At 35.4% G+C, this 13174-nt stretch overlaps 1 protein-coding gene across 1 annotated transcript in view; it reads right to left on the bottom strand.

The window, feature by feature from the left end:
• Positions 1-12547, bottom strand: part of SEMA3A (semaphorin 3A) — a 331651-nt gene extending 319104 nt beyond the window's left edge. Inside the window, exon 1 of the mRNA XM_040548218.1 lies at positions 12415-12547. The gene's annotated coding sequence lies outside the window, so the exon portion shown is untranslated. The remainder of the gene's footprint in view (positions 1-12414) is intronic.
• Between the last annotated feature and the right edge of the window lie 627 nt (positions 12548-13174).

The following is a 13174-nucleotide window of genomic DNA, read 5'->3' as shown; positions in this document are numbered from 1 at the left end:
GGCTTTTAAAATTGGACTGCCTTGCAGCCACCCATCCTATCTTTTATCTGAGGTTTGGATTCTAGTTGGACTGCCATCAGAGCTGACAGATTCCTCAGAAGAAGACGGTATTTTTCTCACACACACAAAAAAATACTCTGTCAAAAAGTTTCTGCCAACCTTTATGCAAATTCATCTTAAAAATCATCCAATGCTGATTAAGCTATCCAGCTGTTATTAATGGTATTATTACAGCTTCTGGTATTATGGAAGGATTATGTTAGTGCTTTTTTAGGAAAACAGCATCTGCAGAAAATATCTTCTTCGTGATCAACTAAGAAAAACTCTTATATTAAAAATGACATACTACTATCTGCAGCACCTAGCCTTGTCTCTTTAAGGTCAATAAAATATAATCATCCCATTGCAAAAATACATAAAAATTGGAAATCAAATAGTCCAAAAAAGGGAAAGGATTGAAGGTGGATGCTCAAACGTTTTGTCTCTGTATAAATTACTTTTTGATGTATACTTGTTCACTTCCCCATGCCTTTCCACTCTTCTAAATGAGCTGTCAAATTACATTACTGCAATGGAAGCTTATAATGTCCCTCCTTGTCTGTGAACACATTGTGCAAGGAGTGCCTGATGTCATTCCACCTGATCCAGAGCTTATGTTCAAAGAGCCTGATTCAAAACTCACTGAAGTCCATAGAAAAACTTCTTTTATTGAATTTCAGGGAGGTTTTTGACCAAGTCTAAAATGGAAGAACCCAGATGTTTGCTTCCAACAGCAAGAAGTGCAAGTCTACGTTTCCTGTGCATATGCGTGAAGGAATCTATGTCTCCTTCTATGCACCTGCATACAGGATCTGACCACATAACAACACCATTGCTTATACCTTTCTATTAACCCAACCTTATATTTATCTTAATGAACCTGATTTTATCACTTTTATCCTTATCTCTTCAGATTATTCTCTTACCTTGAAATATATTTTCAGCAACCTCAATAAATTCACAGCATGTGAATCAGTGGAGAATGGTACACCATATCTGACTTAAAATTTCTCCAATGTATCATTGCTTCTCTTATGGACTGACCATTACAGCCTGTATCATTTGCCTGGATGTGGGAATAAAGTGCTGTTACATGACACTCACTTGACACACTGACCTCAGTTTAACTATTCATCATTAATGATAACTCTATGCATTTGGTTTTGCTTGGCAATTATGTATTTGGCTTTCTCTAGAGTTCCTTCAAAATTATCATTTGTGAATTTAGTAAATGCCTACTAAAAGTTACATACTCTTTGCTGATGCAACAAATCTGTTAAATGAGTTGCCTTTTGAAAGTATCATAAAGATGTATATTTTGTATTAAGTAAATCAATTAGAAGGGCATGTGGCTGATAAATGACCCCTCTAAAATGAGATTCATAGTACATTTCTGTTTCAAAAATATGCTGTACATTCAAATTCATGTTTCTGAAAGACTGACATAATATAGAGGCAAAACCAGCCAGGATATTAATAATTGTGTAATTACTAATTGCAAAATTATTTTTTTGTATTTACAACATGGGCTGCAGCCACACTTGAGATGATGATGAGAAAACAGAAAAGTGGTTCACAAAGTTGGCAATGCAAACCATGAGGAGGATGTGAGCAAGTGACACTGATTCCAGCATTTTGCAACAGTGATTAACTCCACCATAATAATAATGTTCTTTTAAGGCATCTTTCAGGGGTGTAATTATAAATAGTATTACTAAAGTGCCAGCTGAGACTTATTATTCCTTGTACGATGTGCTATGCTATACACACAATAATAGCCACTTCATGCTCTGTATCTACAAGATCTGGATACATACCATCTTCTGCACGTCTGTGTTTCCATTCGTATGGGAAAGGCACATGCTAAATGAAGGGCTGTACTGCACTTTAACTAGTTCAAGGATCTGGAAATGGGGAGATCAAGGCTTCACTACAGAGCAGATTTACTCTGCTGCAGAATAAAAGAGTTTTTCCCCCTCCATTCTTCATATGTTGTACAGAGACTGAGAAAGTTGTTAGTTTTCCTTTTTCCATTGTGGCAACCCTATGGTAAATCTCACTTTTCCAAAGGTTGCAGAGAAATGTTGTGAGATTAAACCCTAAATGTTTTCGTATGTTACATATACACACATATATAAAGAAGGAGAAAGAGAAAGAGAAATAAAACAAAAAAAAGGGGGGGGGGTGGAAAGAAATAATAATAATAATAAAAAAAAAAAAAACCACACACACACAAAAACAACCCTGTCCAAGGATCAAGTCAGCCAACAAATCCAGCAGGGTTGCCTGATATTCCACTGTGCAAATGCTCACAGTTCTACTGAAGGTAATAGCAACTCTTATTTGTGCCAGCTGGGGATCTAGCCCATGAGGCCATAAAGCAAAGAGGGTAAAAAATCCCATCAAACTAAACATAATACATATAATTTAGGCTACCTCCAAGGGCTCCTGAGCTAATAAAATCTGAATTGAGAGCAAGGACATAATTAGCTCTATTTATGTCATATTTAATTTTATCAATTATATGACTAATTGGCCTCTTTTCTATTTTCATGGTTTTCAGGCTTAAGTCACTTTTTGCTTGTATATTTGCTAGGGGTTTGATGGCATTGCTGTTCTCTGGAGTTAACCTTTGCAGGAAGGGAACATCTCTAGATTTACACCAGGGAAACTGAGAACAGAAAAATGGATTCATTGTTACAGAGGTGCTCTTACATTCACTGTAGCCACTGGAAAATGAAATATTAGACTGCCACACTGTTTGAATTTTTACTTGTTTTTCTGTAGTCAGAAGTACATTTTACTTATTTTTCTGTGCCTGTACATATATATATATATATATATATATATTCTAAATGTACAACCACAATGAAATAGCATCAACTTTTAAATGTACCTGTCCAAAAGGCAGGAAGTGTCTTTTACATGTTAAGATCATATTGCTCCCTTGAATTCACTATGTTATCTCGTTCTTTTTTCTTTTTATTTTTTCCTCTTTATAGCATGCATAAGATCCATACTGTATTTGGAAAATTACCCCACTGCTGTTTTACATTCCAGCACTTAAACAATAATGAATAAATTATTTATAAATTTATTCAGTGTCATTGTTACTTAAAGTAGATTGCTAAATTGTTTAGTAGATATTCGTTTTCAATGTGAAATAAATAAGATCTTACTATATTTGATTTCACCTAATATATATAATGCAGAAGAAATACAATATCCACTCATGAAACTAGCTTGAAGATTGATTGATATATTATGTTGCATTATGTATTATAGGCAAAATATAGTTAATGAAAGCAAAAGATTAGGACCAAATGAAATATGAACTCACTGAGACCTGAAATTTTACATATACAGGGCCTGATTCTAATTTACTTGAGCTGATGTAGAATGTGAGTCACAGGAAAAACAATCAAGCCACACCTCTAAAAAGAGTATAACTGATAGGATTACTGCCTTTATTGTCTTGAAACGAAGAGAAAGGCTGCAATCAAAACCAAGCAGAAATGTGGGTTACCAAAATCAAATTACTTCTGTGTTTTTTTTGCCCTAGTGTAGCCACTATTGGATGTTGTTTCCACTTCTGGTGCCCACACATTCAGAGGATTTCAGAGAGTGAGCAGAGATGGTAGATATGATTTATAACAGAGGGCTTTTGAATTTAGGTCTAGATTTATCATGTGCATCATTAAGCACCTAATACAAGCATCTCAGGATTGGAGACTAGGTACCATAGAGTCTTTCTGTAGTTGCTGATGGTCTTTCAGTAGAAAGAAAGATTTATGTCCTGAGGGCAATAATAATATCAACCTATAAAGGAGTCATCCAAGGGAGTTTCTTACCTCATACTACTGAGGTAGTATAGAGGACTTTATCTACTATCTACCCATCTACCCAGAAATTAATCTGGGACAAGATTTTGTTCTTCTTGCCTTTTTTTTTTTTTTTTTTTTTTTTTTTTTTTTTTTTTAAGTAAGGATAAAAACAAGAGAGAAGAGCTCTAAAATTTGTGGACAATAACACAACAGAAATGAATGGTTGGAATTGGAGACAGAAAAGTTAAAAACAGTATTTTAGAAACAGTAATTAACTGGTGATTTAAAAATAAATAAATAAACAAAAATCTTACAAGTAAGTGTTTTAGTTCTACTGTAACTTTTGGACCCGAAACACAAATGAACTCAGACTGAATGTAATCCCACATGCTGCAAGTTTGACTAAACAGCTATATAATCACAAGTCACCAAGTTCTTTTCTATCCCTCCAAGTAGTTAGAAATCTACCTGTTCTGCACTTCTTTTCAGCCAGAAGACCATGCTGGAAACACATGGGATCTCAATATATAAATTCATTGAAAGTGGTCACAAATTCTCTTCTTACATTTTTGTTATTTGTGCTATCTGAATACTAAACCCCGTGTGTATGTAATAGATGGTAAAATGGTGCAGAATTTCAAATACAGACAGCACGTATATGATCATAATAATTACTATGCTCTTATGGTTTAACTAGGTTTCTCACTTTTGTCCAGTCTGTTTGTGCTGTTCTGGGTACCGTACATAGTTTGGAGAGTCAGCAGCTCTTTATTGGTAAATGTTTCCAGAGCATGGTACAAAGGTGGCTTGGTGAATCGAAACCACCCACCTGGTGGCGTTTTGCTCCAGAGTGTTTCCTGGGAACAGGTCTCAGAGCGCTGCTGTTGATTGGTATCAACCATGCTAAGGCTAATGTAGACCTTGCTCAAAAAGCAGTGCCTCTACGCAGCCATATACTTTCCACATTCACCCACTGGGGAAACTATGAATGCTAGGCCGTTTACTTTCTAATACAAGGCATTTTCATGAAGTGGTAGCATCATTAAAAACAAACAAACAAAAAAACCTTTTCTCTAAATTTGATCACAACAACACTAAAACTATATTAACACTAAAATAAATATTAACAATGCTCTCCACCCTTCTGTGTAAAGTTCCCATAGCTAACTGTGTAAAGAGAACAACAGCAAAACAGTCATTTTCTGAAATATATTAATACTGATTTCCCAGCTTCTTCTACAGTTCCAGTTAATTAAAGGTAAATTAAATCCAACCATGTCACCCAATTACATCCAGATTGCCCATTTTATTACACGTGTCTAGGTTGACAGAATAAAGAATTGCCTTCAGTAGAAGAAAAGCAAATTGTCTATTTAAATTGCTGGGACAACATTTTAGTTCTTAACACTTGATAAGCACTTAACAGAGGAGGACAAAATTACCTTAAAGAATCAAACCTTCTGTTTTTCAATTGACTTCAGTAACTTGAAGCTTTTTAATTAAGTACACCAGAGCAGTTTATTGCTTAGGCTGGTTCTCTGTACCTTTGAGTCTTCTAAAGTATAAGCCCTTTTATGTGGTAATAACATTCTGTATAGGTTTTCAAACAGCGTAAAGGTACTGGTTTAGCCTGTTTATGTGTAGCTCTCTACATCTGCTAAATAATTGCTTTTTGCTTAAATGAAATATTAGAACACTAGAACGTGTACTTTGTATGTACAGACACTGTGGATAGTGTATAATAAAATCATTCATGCTGCAATAATTAAAGCTGTGTCAGCATTTTCATTACAAACTCCATTTTTCAAGTGTTTATAATTCAACCATAAAAAATTGTCTTGGACTCTTTCCACTGTATCTGAAGGCCAAAGAATATATCCATAAAGAAGTTTACAAGTTTTGAACACTTGTTTTGCAGGTGTAGAACTTAAAATCTACTTTGATTTACAAATGAAATTTGACAAGTAGCCACTGGCATTTTAAAACCCAAACAAATTCAAAACACTTGTGATTATCAGGTTCATAAAACTTTCCTTTCTGTGAGATGATATTAATTGCTAGAAATGGGTATTTTCATCCCTCATCAAATTTGTGATTGTTCATGAAAATACTGGGAAATGCTAGCAATAAGTAAATTTGGACCCTACAAGATCTTAAAATTAATAATGTCAAGTGTGAGTGACATATTCTTGTATGAATGCAAGGATATATATTTATTTAACTCTGTAAAGGTGTTAAATCAAAACCCTCTGCTAAATTCAAGTGCTATGGAAGTCAGTATGAGTTTTGGCAGGATTTCCTCTCTGGAGACAGCAGTTATCTGTTTTTTCACAGATCCAGTACAGCATGGGCATCAGCTGCATATATTTTCCCACAATACCCTTTTAATGTGCCTTAACCCTAGTGTGAAGGGAGCCATCATAGTGACAAAAGAGATGTTTGCTTGTCATGTCATTAAATCTTTCTTCTCGGTCTGCTAAAATGGCTGCCAAGCAAGGTCACTTGGATGGAGCTTCTTGTAACAGGACAAATGGATGGACTGAGAAACCACAACTAATATTGAAAAATAACAAACAAGGCTTTCTTTTTTATATTTTTGCCATTTTGCACATACACTCTTCAGCTTGTGGAAATTTGGCCTGTGAAGACATGGAAGCACTGATCCATGGACCATCAAGCTTTACTGGCATATAGCATCTTCATGAATGTGTAAGCAGCCTTGACAGAGCTGTTCTGTGCAGTGCTGGCCATCTGCACAGCCTTCCCAAATCTCTGCGTTATCAAAGGGAAATGCACATCATCCCTATTAAATTCTTTTTTGTTGTTCTTTTCCTGCTAATAAGGTTGGGAGAGTGATTAGCTCTCCAGTATTGTAACCTTTGCCTCTCCTCTCCTTTCCTCCCCTCATTTTAAATTAACACTGTGACATCCCATCACTTTTCAGTCATTTAACCACTGAGAGATCTGCCAGGGATGTGTCTTTTTGTCTTGATGACTGAGGCAAACAGAAATAGAATGTGTCTGAAGATCAAAAGGCTCTGCAAACCACTGTCCTCATGTCCTTTTTGCACCCATTCCACATATTATTTGGCTTGGAGAGTCATAGGGCTTCATGTGGCATGTCTGTGGTCTTAAAACATTACTATTATATATCATCTTGATACATGTATTGTGAAGGCTGTGTTTCAACTGCTCGAGTGGTCTTTTTAAAGCATGATGACCAGGCTTATGAAATGTATGCTTCATAATGGGATAGAACAGGTCAGGCTAGAAAGATTTTGTAGAATGATGTTGGAAGACACTGCATAGGAAGGAGGTGGTATTATTGATGTTATACTTGTCTATATCTTTTCTGTACCTGTAAAGATCCCATTGCTTTCTTCAAAATCTTGACTAGAATGGTAGATATGTTAGCCACCTCACCAAGTCAATTACAAGTCTTATTTTGGAATAAGAATATATTTGGGGTTACTAATAATTCTTTAGGAATTTTTCAAAACATGATTTAGGAAAGAAAGGTTTTATTCACTTTTCCACAGCATTAAAAAGAAAATCTATGTTTGCGTGGATGCACAAAGCCTATGAGTTAAAAAACAATATTAATAAAACTGTGTCACATATCAGTACTCCAGATGGTGGGGTCTATTTGTGTTGCGAGAAAACCTACTCAGAAGAAAAAAGCTTCCAGTAGAAATCGCATTACTTTGTACCACACATGTTTCTTTCATTTTCTCAAATGTAAATTTTTAGTGTAACACTAATGTTATTACACAGGTATGACACACATCTGTGATATGCACCATGTGAATTTGCTGTGCTATTTCAAAGACTGGTTTACATTTATGGAGCTTTTAAAGTCCAGCCCAACCTTCTGGAAATTTAACAAACACATTTTTGACCTCAACCCTTCCTGTGCGCAGTATTGTTGGCCAATTTGTCCCAATTTTACAGGTTTTTAATTTCAAAGTTGTCAGAGCAACAAAGTTGTAGCTAGTGTTACTTTAAAACAGTTCAACATAAAAATGGCAAGCTAAATTCAACCCTGCTCTTAATTCCAAGGAAGTAAATGAGATAACACCTGAGTTGAATAGAGTAAACCCAAAATAAGATTTGGGGAAAACAAACAAAGAAACACAAAACAATCTTATTTTTTAGTCTGGTTGAATCTTTCTCTCACTCCTAAATTTAAAGGAAAAAAAAATAGTTATAAATAAATTATTCTTATTCATTATTTCCTTACCACTCTTTTTTGACGTTTTACGCCAGAATATAAGCTACTGAATCAAACTCATAGTCTCTGTGCATGGGATTTGTGCATATCATGGGGTTCATATATCTTTACTACCCTTTAAAGAATAGCAGTAAAAAAAAAAAAAAAAGGCTTTTTCCATTAATCATTTCAAGTGAATTAACTTTTTTTAGAATAAGGACAGAGGCATGTTGCTCTTAAAATGCATTTACTGTTTCCTTTGCAGTTTAATAGCATTTGCAGTCCAATGCTTCATAGGAAGAAGACGGTAATATTCAGCTTGGCTATAGAAAAGTATAATTTTTTATTTCTTCCTGTAGTTTTACTTTCATTATTCCTGAATATTTGTATCTACTGCCATCAGCATCCAAGTTCCTCACTCACATGGAAGACCAATCTACTCGTAAGTATGAGAAAATCCACTTGTTAAACTGGTACTTGAATATTAAAATGATATATCAGAATGACAGCATTGTTTCAGACAAGCACTTTATGTGAACTTCCACAGGTCCATATATTAAGAATAAAATTATCAACAGTCAACAACTCTTTACTGTGATGCCACTGAATTTAATAAACCACAATAACAACTTTATGGTATTTTGAGTATTTCATTCTGATACAGAGCAGCAAGACAGGATGTAATTGTCTTCTGAATCTTAAAACAAGCAAACAAACGAAACAACAACAAGAACAAACAAGGCTTGTTTTCAACTGAACTCAAAAGACAAGTTTTCAACTTGAGGTGATTTAGTTTTAATAGACACAGCAGTCTGGTAACAAGAAATCTCTTATTGTATACAGATTAGTCCGACTTACTTAATATTAAACATTATTTTAAAAACATGTGCTAAACATTCACTGCCAAAACCTGATTATCACTGGACATGAGTTTTCTAGACCAAACGCTTAGGCTTCATGGAAGTGCCTAAAATGCCCTCGAGTAACAGCTCGTACGTCAAATCTACATTGATACTTTCTTTCCATAAGAAGAATGAAAAACAAATTATGTTCAAATTACTTTTACCTAAACTCACAGAAGTAAACAAGACTTAGTAAAGTAAAATCCAAAAATCTGTGTACACCAGTATACTGCTGTAAATAATTGGTGTGATTTTAATGTAAACAGCATTAGCAATACTTAACTAGACTTGCAATATGTTGGCCTTGGCAGAACAAAGATCTGAACTAGCTTGAAATTGGTGCTTTGTATGAAGAGTAATAATACAGATGAAGAGAAACTTTCTTTAGTGACTTCTTATGGAAAATATTTTGGATTTGTGGAATTTACATGATTTGAGGTTTTCCTGTAACCCTAGCTAATATCCTGGTAATCTTTTGATGCTCATCAGTAACACATTGTTATGCCTATAAGCACTATGTCTACATCTTTTTCAGTTTAAGACTCATTAAATCTTTAGCAGCCATGAGTAATAGTATCAAAGAAGATAATACAGGATTCATTGTGTCATACAATACCTATAGATTCCAGTACACAAGCAAAAGGGAGTAAAATTAAAGCCTTCTGTAGAAATGTTAGTTATAGAAAGAAAAAAGACTTATTTAATATTTATGTCTTCAATGGAGTTTTGTTAGTAAATAATATTGTCAAATGATATGTATTAACAAAGTATTTTTAAAATGATTCCATTAGAATGACTCTTCCTTGATGTCACATGAGTTGTTGCTGAGATCGGGCTCTATTTCAGGCACTGAAGAAAACACGACCAGAAAAGGTCTTAAGGGATTTAAAGCACCATTTCAAAGTGAGGAGAACGGATAGATCATAATATTTCTTGTTGTTATATGTGTGTATATGCTTGTGTGTATACCAGAAAGATGGTGAGAGAGAGAAAAGTAGATTAAGTGGTTAAGCTGCACACACTTAAAATTCATAGTAATAATAAACAAAATATGAAAGATTTAAAAGTTATTGTATTACAAAAATATAATTAAAAACAGTATTTTTTTATCTTATGGGGAAAAACAACAAAATCTGCGTTTCAAAAAATACATTATAAAAATAGGTATAAAAATACATACAATCACACAAATTGGCCAACAAACAGGGATAAATTTTGTTCAGTTTATTTATGTAAATAGAAACTTATCAGTCAATATTATCTTCATTCTTTTTTACTGCTATCCGTAAGTGCCTTACAGAGAAATGAGTCCTACTGAAAGAAACGGATAAAGTACCAATCAAAAACTGTTAGATTGGGGGTGGGGGTGGGGGGTGGGGGAGGAGGAGTAATAATTTGTTTTGATATTAATACTGTCGGAGTACTTGATGTGAGTATGAAAGTGAGAATGTGCCCCATAAATACCAATCTCACCTATACCTCTATCAATCTCACTTTAGTAACTTAATAGGTAGTATCTTAAATTCATAGGCATAGTGCAATTTCTAAGACTGTTTTTGATCTACTCTAACCACACAGGGATGGTTGCAAAGTTATGTTCATGATATATAGTTTATGCAGATGACATAAGGTAAGCAGGAATTTATTATAAATTCACACTTTAACTTTGCAGCTGTGAAAGAGCACTGCTGATTATGGCTTTTAAATTCCAAAAGACATTTTCCACTGGTTTAAATTTAAGAGAGAAAAAATGTCTATTGCTATTTATTAATTGTGCTATTTCTTAGCAATCCAGCTCTTTGAAAAAGTCTTTCTATTAATCACAGTCTGACCTCATCATTAAGGGGCAGTTGTTGGAGTCAGAGAATAACTGCACAACTCTAGTGGATGAACTGAACTGCTACAGTGTTCATGCACTAAGGGAGGCTCAATGAAATTAGATTCTCTCCCTGTAGGGGGTAGGCATTGACCGCTGTCTGATGCCAGCAAATAGAGGTCTAAGTATTTCTTCTGAGGTGGTTGTTTTACCTTCTTATACTTCCAACTTCATCCTTTTTAAATTGCCACATTCAAATGATTACTGTCAACAGATTGGATTTTTTATTTTTATTTTTTTTTTAGCAGGAGAGTCAGGCTAATGGCTATCATGCACAAAGGATAACTGCAGCAGCCTAAAGCCATGGCTAATTAAAAGGACCATATATACTTGTCTGTCCAAGAGCAAAGAAAATAACTCTTCTGCAGTAGGGAAGACTATTGAAAGCATTTTATAGGCATAACTATGCAGACTCATTTGTTCCACTTCCAGTGTTGACAACAGCCACCAACCTGGGTAATAGTTCAGAATAAATTAAGCCTAAAGAGAGAAGTGTCATCTCACTGGATCCTCTGGAAAATAAATCCAAACATACTTCTGGTATGCATTCTTACACTGTGTCATCATCTACTTGAGATGCCAGCAGATCCTTTTTATACTGCGTGTGTTTATTTCTCAGACAGAACATTTTGTATATGCAACGGACACATTCTTTTACATTGGCTGGCATTCCACCTGAAAGTTCATCACAAAAAGCTTGTTAATGTACTTCAGCATATATGCAACAGTGGTAAACATGCTCCCAATAGCAAAGTAAAACTCCAGTAGGAGGTTCGAAGAATATGTGTGTGCTAAGATCAAATCTTGACTTCAAGTTCAAGCACAGTTTAACTGCGAATCCAAAGTTGTAAATGCAAAGTAAAGGCAACTTTAAGGCTGCTTTAAACCAAGCATGAAAGACTGAAGAGTCAAAGTTGAGATTCTATACATCTGTTTCTAATATGCCTCTTCTTGCATTTTAGATAAGCTTTGTTTCAAGCTTTACTATCACTGTAGTTGATACAGGTTATTAATTTATAGTTTGGCGGCATTCTCTTTATATTTCAATCAGTGGTTTGGTAAACAAAATAATGCATCTTTCTTTTGCAGGCTAAATTAATTTAATTTTTTAAAATTCCTAACATTTCTAATTCTTCCTTCCTCTGTTCCCTCCTCTCTCCCCTCCACAGAAAAAGAGTAGGTTTACAGTATTTTAGTTTCTTCGTTTAGGGATTTTTGTTTTTGCATTTCATCATGAAAATGATTAAACTCTGATTCTGCCCTGTAATCGGATAAGCACAGACACATACATCAATAGAGAAATGGACCTATGTGTTACTGATATCATTACATATCTCAGTTTTAGATAAGAAAGCAGCTTCAGAGCTGTGCTGTCTGAGTATTCAGGCTGAAGTGGCAGGACCAGGGCACAGTGTAAAATAAAACAGGAGGAAATACACAAGGGATCTGCATGCAAACATTATTCTGGTTCATTTCTGCACCAGCCTTCAGAGGATTCTCCCAAAAGTAAACACAGTTAATTAATTTCCAAGTAAAACAAGTAAAGGCAAATTTTCCACTTACTGTGTGCTGTGCTTTGTCCGTGCACTGAAGAGAAGAAAGAGTTCTGCAGCGCTCACCTAGATCCAGGTTGGTTTCTAAATTAGTCATACATGTAAGCGGGAGGAAGCTCATTGACTTTGTAACTGTGCAAAGAGCAACCCATCTCACTGCTGCGAGACAACCCTTCAGGACACTGTGTGGAACTTCAGCACAAGAGCACAGCATCTATTACGCTTGAGGCTCTACCATTTCACCTACACCTGGGTGGATCTATCAGGCTTCATCTCTATTAGGGCGGTTTAAAGAAAAAGAAAAAAAATAAAAATAAAAGGTGGGGGGGGGGAGGGAAAGAGAAAGGGAGAGAGAGAGAAAAAAGGGCTTGCCGTTGTCACACTTGTTTCCTATTAAAGAGCCTTACGGTGGATTGAGTAATTGTGTACGAAGGTAGTCTGGCTGGCAGATGTGTGCAGCCCCAGTGGAGCACTAGATTCAAGGCAGATGGGTTGTACCAGGGCGCAAACAACATTGGAAAAAGAGAGGCGTGATTAAAACAGCAGGCCTCCGTTTTACAGTGCTAGAAGTGGGGACAGCAGGAAAGCTCCCAGGAACTGCAGCTCCCCAAAATGGGAACTGTACAGACACAAGCAAACTGCAATAAAACAAACCTGATAAAGCACAGTGGATGATCAAATTGACCGAGTCATGCAATACTGAAACCATCATGATTATTAATGAGCCTCTTCCCCCTCCTCCTCCTTCCAGGCACTTACATTAGAAATAC

Source organism: Cygnus olor, chromosome 1 (genome assembly GCF_009769625.2).
Source record: "Cygnus olor isolate bCygOlo1 chromosome 1, bCygOlo1.pri.v2, whole genome shotgun sequence".
Taxonomy (NCBI): domain Eukaryota; kingdom Metazoa; phylum Chordata; class Aves; order Anseriformes; family Anatidae; genus Cygnus; species Cygnus olor.
This window is presented reverse-complemented; position numbering and strand designations above follow the sequence as displayed.